This window comes from Prionailurus viverrinus, chromosome A1 (assembly GCF_022837055.1).
Source record: "Prionailurus viverrinus isolate Anna chromosome A1, UM_Priviv_1.0, whole genome shotgun sequence".
NCBI classification, from domain to species: Eukaryota; Metazoa; Chordata; class Mammalia; order Carnivora; family Felidae; genus Prionailurus; species Prionailurus viverrinus.
In genome coordinates this window covers 206,767,880-206,778,014 of record NC_062561.1, presented here as the reverse complement: position 1 = coordinate 206,778,014, position 10,135 = coordinate 206,767,880, and the positions used below count along the sequence as shown (strand labels likewise).

Here is a 10,135-nt window from a genome sequence, read left to right as displayed (position 1 = left end):
ATTCTTTTGCATGTAACTGAACAGTTTCCAGAACACCATTTGTTGAAAAGACTTTTTCACATTCTTTATTCTTGCTTTCTATTCTATTCTATTCTATTCTATTCTATTCTATTCTATCCATTGATCTATATGTCTGTTTTTGTGCCAGTACCATACTGTTTTGATCACTACAGCTTTGTAATATAACTTGAAGTCTCGAATTGTGATAACTTCCATTTTGTTTTTCAAGATTGCTTTGGCTATTTGGGGTCCTTTGTGGTTCCATACAAATTCTGGGATTGTTTGTTTTCGTTCTGTGAAAAATGCTGTTGGTATTTTCGTAGGGATTGAGTTAAATGTGTAGAGTGCTTTGGGTAGAATAGACATTTTAACAGTATTTGTTCTTCCAATCCATGAGCATAGAATGTCTTTCCATTTCTTTGTGTCGTCTTCAATTTCTTTCTTGTTTTAAGAAACTATAAAACAATTCTTCAGTGTTTTATAGTTTTCAGAGTACAGATATTTTTCTCCTATTTGGTTAAGTTTATTACTAGATATTTTATTATTTTCTGTGTATTTGTCAATGGGATTGTTTTCTTAATTTCTCTTTCTACTGTTTCATTGTAGTCTATAGGAACACAACAGATTTCTGTACATTGATTTTGTATCCTGCAAACTCAGTGAATTCATTTATTGTTCTAGTCATTTTTTTGGTACAATCTTTAGGGTTTTCTATATATAGTATCATGTCATCTGCAAATAGTGAAAGTTTTACTTCTTCCTTACCAATTTTGATGGCTTTTATTTCATTTTCTTGTCTAATTGCTGTGGCTAGGAGTTCTAGTACTATGTTGAATAAAAGTGATGAGAATAGATATCCTTGTTGCTGATCTTGAGGGAAAAGCTCTCAGTTTTTCACCATTGAGCATGATGTTAGCTGCAGGTTTTTCATATAAGGCCTTTATTATGGTGAGGTATGTTCCCTCTAAACCTACTTTTTCTTGAGAGTTTTTATCATGAATGGATGTTGTACTTTGTCAAATCATTTTTTTGTATCTATGGAAATGATCATGTAGTTTTTATCATTTCTTCTATTGATGTGATGTATCATGTTGATTGATTTGCAAGTCGAACCACCCTTGCATCCAAAGATTAAATTCCACTTGATCATGGTGAATGATTTTTTTTAATGTATTGTTGGATTCAGTTTGTGAGTATCTTGTTGAGGATTTTTGCATCTATGTTCATCAGAGATATTGTCCTGTAGTTCTCTTTTTTTGTGGTATCTTTATCTGGTTTTGGTGTCAGGGTAATACTGGCCTCATAGAATGAATTTGGAAGCTTTCCTTTCTCTTCTCTTTTTTGGGATAGCTTGAGAAGAATAGGTATCAACTCTTCTTTCAATGTTTGGTAGAATTCACCTGTAAAGCCATTTGGTCCTGCAATTTTGTTTGTTGGCAGTTTTTTGATTATTGATTTAATTTCATTGCAGATAATTGGTCTGTTCAAATTTTCTATTTCTTCCTATAATATTCCTGATTCAGATTTGGGAGGTTATATGTTTCCAGGAATTTATCCATTTCTTCTAGGTTGTTCAATTTGTTAGCATATAATTTTTGATAATATTCTCTTAAAATTCTTTTTATTTCTGTGGTTTTGGTTCTTATTTCTTCTCTTTCATTTTTAATTTTGTTTGAGTCCCCTCTCTCTTTTTCTCTCTCTCTTTTTAAAAATGAGTCTGGCTGGGGCGCCTGGGTGGTTAAGTTGGTTGGGTGACCGACTTTGGCTCAGTTCATATTCTTGCAGTTTGTGAGTTCGAGCCCTGTGTTGGGCTTCTGTGCTGACAGCTCGGAGCCTGGAGCCTGCTTCAGATTCTACCTCTCTCTATCCCTCCCCTGCTTACATTCTGTGTCTCTCTGTCTCTCAATAATAAATAAACGTTAAAAGAATTAAAAATAAATAAAATGAGTCTGGCTAAAGGTTTATCTATTTGGTTGATCTTTTCAAAGATCTTTTCAAAGTTTCGTTGATCTATTGTTTTTTAAAATTTCCATATCACTTATTTCTGCTCTAATCTTTAGTATTTCCTTCTTTCTGCTTGTTTTGGGTTTTGTTTGTTCTTCATTTTCTAGCTCCTTTTGGTGTAAAATTAGGTTTATTTGAGATTTTTCTTGCTTCTTGAGATAGGTCTGTATTGCTTTTAGAACTACTTTTGCTGCATCCCAAAGATTTTGGACCACTGTGTTTTCGTATGCTTCCATGTAATTTTTCATTTATTCTTTGGTTTATTGGCTGACTCATTCATTGTTTAATAGCATGTTATTTAACTTCCATGTATTTGTGATCTATCTAGATTTTTTTTCTTTTGGTTGTTTCTATTTTTAAAGCATTGTGTTCAGAAAAGAGGCATAGTACGATTTTGGTTTTTTTTGTTTTTGTTGAGACTTGTTTTGTAGTCTCATATGTGATCTGTTCTGTCCAATGTTTGATGTACACTTGAAAGGAGTGTGTATTGTGCTGTTTTAGGATGGAATGTTTTGAATATATCTCTTAAATCCATCCAATCTAGTATGTCATTCAAATCCTCTGTTTCCTTATTGAATTTCTGTTTGGATGATCTGTTCATTGATGTAAGTGGGGTGTTAAAGTCCCCTACTATTATTGTATTATTATCGATTCATTCTTTTATGTTTGTTATTAACTGTTTCTTGTATTCAGGCACTCCCATGTTTGGTACATAAATATTTACAATTGTTACATATTTGTTAGATTGTCCCCTCTATTATTATATAGTGTCCTTCTTTGTCTCTTATTACAGCCTTTGTTTTAAAGTCTGTTTTGTCCCATATAATTATTGCTACCCCAGCTTTCTTTTGACATACATTGGTGTGATGAATGTTTCTTCATTCTCTCATTTTCAATCTGCATGTGTCTTTAGGTCTGAAATGAGTCTCTTATAGGCAGCATATACATGGGTCTTTTTTTTTAAATCCATTCTGTCACCTTGTGTCTTTTGATTGGAGTGTCTAGTTCACTTACCTTCAGAGTAATTATTGGTAAATATGTATTTATTGCCATTTTTTTTTACTTGTTTTATGGTTGTTTTTGTAGTTCTTCTCTAATTACCTTTTTTCTTGCTAACTTACTCATGGTTTGCTGGCTTTTTTTACTGATATACTTAGATTCCTTTTGTTTAGAGTTTCAGTTACTGGTTTTTGATTTGTGTTACCATTAGGTTTGTATATGACATCTTCTGCATATAGCAGTCTGTATTAAGTTGATGGTCACTTAAGTTTGAACCCATTCTTTACTGCCCATCCTCAACGTTTTTGGTATATGGTGTCATACTTACATCCTTTCATTTTGTGAGTCTCTTGAATGATTTGTAAAGATACACTTTTTTTAATGCTTTTGCGTTTCCTACTTTTCTTACTCTTACTAATGGTCTTTCCTTTCCACTCAAAGAATCTCCTTTAACATTTCTTATATGGCTGGTTTAGTGGTCTGAACTTCTTTAGCTGTTGTTTGTGTGAGAAACTCTTTATATCTTCTTCTATTCTGAATGATAGCCTTGCTGGGCAGAGTATTCTTGGCTGCGTATTTTTTCCTTTCAGCAGTTTGAAAATATCCTGCCACTCCCTTCTTACCTTCAAAGTCTCTGTTGAAAAGTCAGCCAAGAGCCTTAGGATTTTTTCTTGTATATAACTGTCTCCTTTTCTCTTGATGCTTTTGAAATTGTCTCTTTATCACTACTTTTTCCATTTATATTACTATGTGTCTTGGTGTAGGGCTCCTTGGGTTGATTTTGTTTGAGGCTTTCTATGCTTCCTGGATCTGGATATCTGTTTCCTTTTCCAAATTTTGGAAGATTTCAGCAATTATGTCTTCAGATTAATATTCTGCCCCCTTTTCTCTTTTTTTCTTCTTCTGGGATCCCTATAGAATGTTATTATTCTTGATGGTGTTGCTGAGTTTCCTAAATGTATTCTCATTTTGCATAATTTGTTTTTCTCTCACTTGCTTAGCTTACTTTCCATTACTCTGCCCTCCAAGTTACTAATTTATTCCTCTGCTTCATCTAGCCTGCTATTTATTCATAACATCTAGTGTGTTTTTTAAGTTTTTATTTAAATTCCAGTTAACATACAGTGTAATGTTAATTTCAGGTATACAATATAGTGATTCAGCACTTCCATACAATACCCAATGCTCATCACAAATGCTCTCCTTAATCCCCATCTATATATGTAACCCATCCTCTTACCTACCTTTCCTCTGGCAACCATCAGTTTGTTCCCTGTAGTTAAGAGTTTGTTTCTTGGTTTGCCTCTCCATATCTTTTTTTCCCATTTGCTCCTTTGTTTTGTTTCTTAAATTCCACATATGAGTGAAATCATATGGTATGTATCTTTCTTTGGCTTATTTTGCTTAGCATAATACTCTCTAGCTCCATTCATGTCATTGCAAATGGCAAGATTTCATTCTTTTTATGGCTTAATGATATTCCATTGTTTGTACATTCTACATCTTCATTATCCATTCATCAGTCAGTAGTCCCTTGGGCTATTTTGATAATTTGACTATTGCAGATAATGTGCTATAAACATTGGGGTGCACGTATCCTTTTGAATTAGTACTTTTGTGTCCTTTGGGTAAATAACTAGTAGTGCAATTGCTGGGTTGTAGGGTAGTTCTATTTTTAAATTTTTGGGGAAACTCCATATTGTTTTCCAGAATGGCTGCACCAGTTTGCATTTCCACCAACAGTGCATGAGAGTTCCCCTTTCTTCACATCAGTACCAACATTTGTTGCTTATTGTGTTTTTATTTTAGCCATTCTGAGAGGTGTTAGGTGATATCTCATTGTAGTTTTGATTTGTATTTCCCTGATACTGTTGAGCATCTGTTCATGTGTCTGTTGGACATCTGTATGTCTTCTTTGGATAAATGTCTATTCATGTTCTCTGCCCATTTTTTAATTGTATTATTGGGTTCTTTTTTTTTTTTTTGGTGTTGAGTTGTATAAGTTCTTTATATATTTTGGATATTAACCTTTTAGCAGGTATGTCATTTGAAGCTATCTTCTCCCACTCTGTAGCTTGTCTTTTAGTTTGTTGATTGTTTCCTTTGAAGTGCAGAAGGTTTTTATTTTGATGATATCCTGATAGCCTGTTTTTACTTTTGTTTCCCTTGTCTCAGGAGACGTATCTAGAAAAGTGTTTGTGGCTGATGTCAAGGACATTACTACCTGTGTTCTTTTCTAGGATTTTTTTGGTTTCAGGTCTCACATTTATGTCTTTAATTCATTTTGATTTTATTTTTGTGTTTGGTGTAAGAAAGTGATCTGGTTTCATTCCTTTGCTTGTTGTTGTCCAGTTTTCCCAGCACCATTTGTTGAAGAGACTGTCTTTTTTCATTGGATATTCTTTCCTACTTTGTCAAAGATTAATTGACCATATAGTTGTGGGTTCATTTCTGGGTTTTCTATTCTGTTACATTGATCTATGTGCCTATTTTCTGTGCTAGTACCATACTGTTTTGATCACTACAGCTTTGTATTATAACTTGAATTCTGGAATTATGATGCCTCCAGCTTTGCTTTTCATTTTCAAGATTGCTTTGGCTATGTGGGTCTTTTGTGGTTCCATGAAAATTGTGGGATTATTTGTTCTAGCTCTGTGAAAAATGCTGTTGGTAGTTTGATAGAAATTGCTTTAAATTTGTCCCATTTACAATTGCACCAAAAACAATAAGATGCTTAGAATAAACCTAACCAAAGAGGTGAAAGACTTAGTCTGAAAACTGCTGAAACACTGATGAAACATATTGAAGGTCACACAAAGAATTGGAAAGATTGGAAAGACATTCCATGTTCATGGATTGGAAGAACAAATATTATTAAAATATCTACTACCCAAATCATCTGGTGTATTTTTAATTTCATTCATTATGTTCTACATTTCTGATTGGTTCTTTTTTATGTTTTTTCTTTGTTAAAGTTCTCACTGATATCTCCACTTTTTTTCTTAAGTTCAGTGAATATCTTCATAATCATTACCTTAAGTTCTCCATCAGGCATATTACTTATATCCATTTTGCTTAGGTCTCTTGCTGTGGTTTTGTCTTGTTCTTTCATTTGGGATATTCCTATGTTTTCTCATTTTGTCTAATTCTCTGTGTCTGTTTCTCTGTGTTAGGGAGTTCAGCTACATTTCCTGGTCTTAAATGTAAAGGCCTTATGAAGAAGAGGTTTTGTAGTGCCCTGCAGTGCAATGACCCCTGTTCAGTATAAACTGGCACTTTAGCTAAATCTATGCATGTTGTGTGCACTCAGCTGTTGTGTCCTGGACACTTTTTATTTCAGTCCAGTTGTCTTCAGAGGCTCTCTTTGCCTGCTATAGTCCCCAGCTGGGGTGGGGTGCACAATTTTAACAAGGTGCACCTTGGGCTTCCACAGGGCCCACTACTACCACCCCTGCCACTGGGACCGAGGGTCTAGAAAATAGGGTGAGGAGAGGAGGTGTTGGCAAGGTTTGCACTGGTCTTCTGGGGGAGGATACCCACAGAGACTGGACTGAGGGAGGCAAGGGTTACTGGGATCTGCCAAAGTGCTGGGTGGGGGGCAGGGCTTGGCATAAGCCATTTAGGTAGTGAATGTGGGCATTGTGCTGATTCCTGCAGGTCGTCATGTGTTTATGCAAGGGGATGGAGAGGGAGATGTCACCTGACAGCTTCTTTGTTCCTGGAGAAGTCCCTCCATGAACTCTGCCCCTCTGGAACATTCTCTGAGATATGTAAATAACTTCCCCTCTTATTTGCCCCCAGTGTTTTTCAACCTGTTGCTTCTGTGCTGTAATTCTACAGGCTGTTTGTTATGCTAAGGGCAGGACCTCAGCTTTCTATCACCCCTGGACTCTCCAGAGCTGCACCCTCTGATATTTAAAATTTCAGGCCTTAAGTCTCACTGGTTGTTAGAACTCTAGAAATCTGGCATACATGGCATGTAGTTTTGTAAAACCAAATGTTATAGGGATTCCTCTTCGTCATGTGAGCTCCTTGGTTTGATAGTCTGTTTCTTGCTCGTCTGTACATCCACAACTGCCTCCTCCCACTGTGTGGATGACCACAGTTTCACTCCCCACCATGTATCTGCCCTTCTTACCGTCTTTGATGTGGCTTCCTCTCTGCCTTTAGTTGTGGAGTTTGTTCTGCCGGTCTTCAGGGTGTTTTCTGGGTTATCACACTGAGGTGAGTGTTATCTAGTTGTATTTGTGGGATGAGGTGAGCTTAGGGTCCTCTTACTCTGCCAGTTTGCCCCCTCTCCTCTTGCTTCTTGCTGTGTGTTTTCAGTTGATTCATCTAACTGTATGATTCAGTTATCTTAATTTGGTCTGTGAGCCCTTCTATTCTGGTACCTCTGGGAGAGTCTGCCTAGTAGACTACTTGGAGACTACTATACATCAAGTTATTTGCTACTGTGGTGATGATTTACTTTAAAATAAATTTCATAAGATTCAAGTTTAATTCCATAATAAAGTCACTTTATTGCACTTGCCCTCCAGTATTAAGAGAAAGATGAAGAGAAGAAAATGCCTTGTGTTATGCATGGGAACATCATCCTTCATGTGTCAAAGCTGAATGGAAGTTGAAAACTCTGAACTAGAAAACTAGCATTCCAGATCAAAGGCTCTGAAATCCTAATCTGACACTACCAGCAGGCCAGACTGTCCTCCCAAATGCAGAGGTCAAAGAGAGAATATGGTTAAAAAGTGAGTGATGCGAAGAATTTCAGAGGTACAACATTCAATCAATTTCTTTAATATAGAAGTCAAAGATTATTCAGTTTCTACAAGGTTTTTGGTTTTTTTTTGTTGTTGTCTTCAAATGCTACAGAGGAAAGGATTGCCTGAATTTATCTAAATAATCTCATTTTGGAACTTGATTTTGCTTTTTTTTTTTTTTTTAATTTTTTTTTTTTCAACGTTTATTTATTTTTGGGACAGAGAGAGACAGAGCATGAACGGGGGAGGGGCAGAGAGAGGGAGACACAGAATCGGAAACAGGCTCCAGGCTCTGAGCCATCAGCCCAGAGCCTGACGCGGGGCTCGAACTCGCAGACCGCGAGATCCTGACCTGGCTGAAGTCGGACGCTTAACCGACTGCGCCACCCAGGCGCCCCTTGATTTTGCTTTAAAAGACCCAAACAGTTGACAGAGACGATATTATACTGTCTGACTTAAAAAAAAAAAAAAAAAAAAAAACTAAGGGGATATTTAAAATGTGCCATTCTTCTTCAAAAATGGTTAATGTAAAAATATTTTGAAGAGGGGTCTGCCCACAGTAAGTAAATGGAGGGGCCCAATGGTTTGGAGGCCACTCTGAAGGCAGATGAGGCAGAAGGTGAGGCCGAGACAAAGAAGTGGCTTCTATGTGTGGACCTCTTTGTGTGGACTTATACGTGTGAACCTCTCTGTGTGGAGTTTGCCTCGGTCATGAGCTGTGACACCACCGTGGCTCAGTGCTATCTGGTGAAGAATGACTGGGAGATGGAGAGAGTGCTGAATTTGTACTTTGAGCTCCTGTGGAGGAGGGCGCTTTGGAAAGCCACACTCAGACCCCAGCCAAGTCAAAGTCCTGTGTTGACCTAATGAATAAAGAAACAACTGATTCCATTAGTTCTAAAACCAGCACATCTGAAGGTATTATGCATTTGATTTTTACAAATGTTTGAAATATTTGATTTTCAAATATTTATAATATTTGATATTTGTACAGGAGGTTATTCCCCCATATTGTAGCTACCTAAAGAAGAGAGCAAGTAGTGATGTGATTATTATGGGTCACGAAGAAGGATATTTCACAGCTATAATGTTGAAGAAATCGAGAGTGAAATTTAAAATCCAAGATATCCCTTTTCCAAATACAAAAATGATGAAAAACGTTTTGAGTGTGTATGCAACTGTGTTGGGAAATGAACTTTGCCTTATGACTTCTCATGTGGAAAGCACCAAAGAGCATGCCAAGGAACAAATGAATCAGTTAAAAATGATTTTAAAGAAAATTCAAGAAACTCCAGAGTCAGCTATAGTTATATTTGCAGTGGATACAAATTTAAGGATCACCAAGTTACCAAATGGGTGCTTTACCCAAAAATAATTTGTCTGGGAGTTTTTGACAAATCTAGGCATTGCCAGTATGCATGGGATACACAAATAAACTCTGATCTTGGAATGTCTGCTACTTGTAAGCTTCATTTTAATCAAATATGTTTCAGAATAGCAGCAGAAAGTGGTCCTATTGTTACCCAAAGTTTGGACTTCCTTGGGTTGGAAAAACTGGACTATGGTAGATTTCCTAGTGATCACTGGGGTCTTCTGTGCAACTTAGATGTGATATTATGAAATATTTTTCAAATAAGAGTTTTACATTTTCTGGTAATTTCATTCTGGATTTTGCAAATGTAATTTCTACTTATCTGGAAAGGTAGGTTTAATATGGAGGAATTGATATACTGTGTCACTGTAACAGAAGAAAACACTACTGTGATTTTATTTTGTGAACTGTGTCCTCAAATTTCAGAACTAAATATTGATGTTTATTTAAATTAAAGAATACCTAGTGTTCAGTATATGAGACTTCTTCTTAAAAGGCCACCAAGACCGTTGGAGCTTTTAATAATGCTCAGAGCTGCCAGCTGGTTCTCAAGTAGGGCCACATTGTCTCTGGGCTAGCCTTTATTTATTTATTTATTTATTTATTTATTTATTTATTTAAATTTTTTTTCAACGTTTTTTATTTATTTTTGGGACAGAGAGAGACACAGTATGAACGGGGGAGGGGCAGAGAGAGAGGGAGGCACAGAATCTGAAACAGGCTCCAGGCTCTGAGCCATCAGCCCAGAGCCTGACGTGGGGCTTGAACTCCCCGACCGCGAGATCGTGACCTGGCTGAGGTCGGACGCTTAACCGACTGCGCCACCCAGGCGCCCCTGGGCTAGCCTTTATATTTTGTTTATTTTTAAAATCAGGCACCAAATAGTTTATATTTTAAGTAAATACTTAAAAGTAAAAATAAGAGATTATTGAGGTTGGGGGATTGGATCTTTTCATTATATTTTACAAATTCACATAATCTTAAATGAAAAAGCCATGATTAT

At 36.3% G+C, this 10,135-nt stretch overlaps 1 pseudogene; it reads left to right on the top strand.

The window, feature by feature from the left end:
* The first annotated feature begins 8,327 nt into the window (after window positions 1–8,327).
* Window positions 8,328–9,380, top strand: LOC125173220 (tyrosyl-DNA phosphodiesterase 2-like; annotated as a pseudogene).
* The last annotated feature ends 755 nt before the right edge of the window (window positions 9,381–10,135 follow it).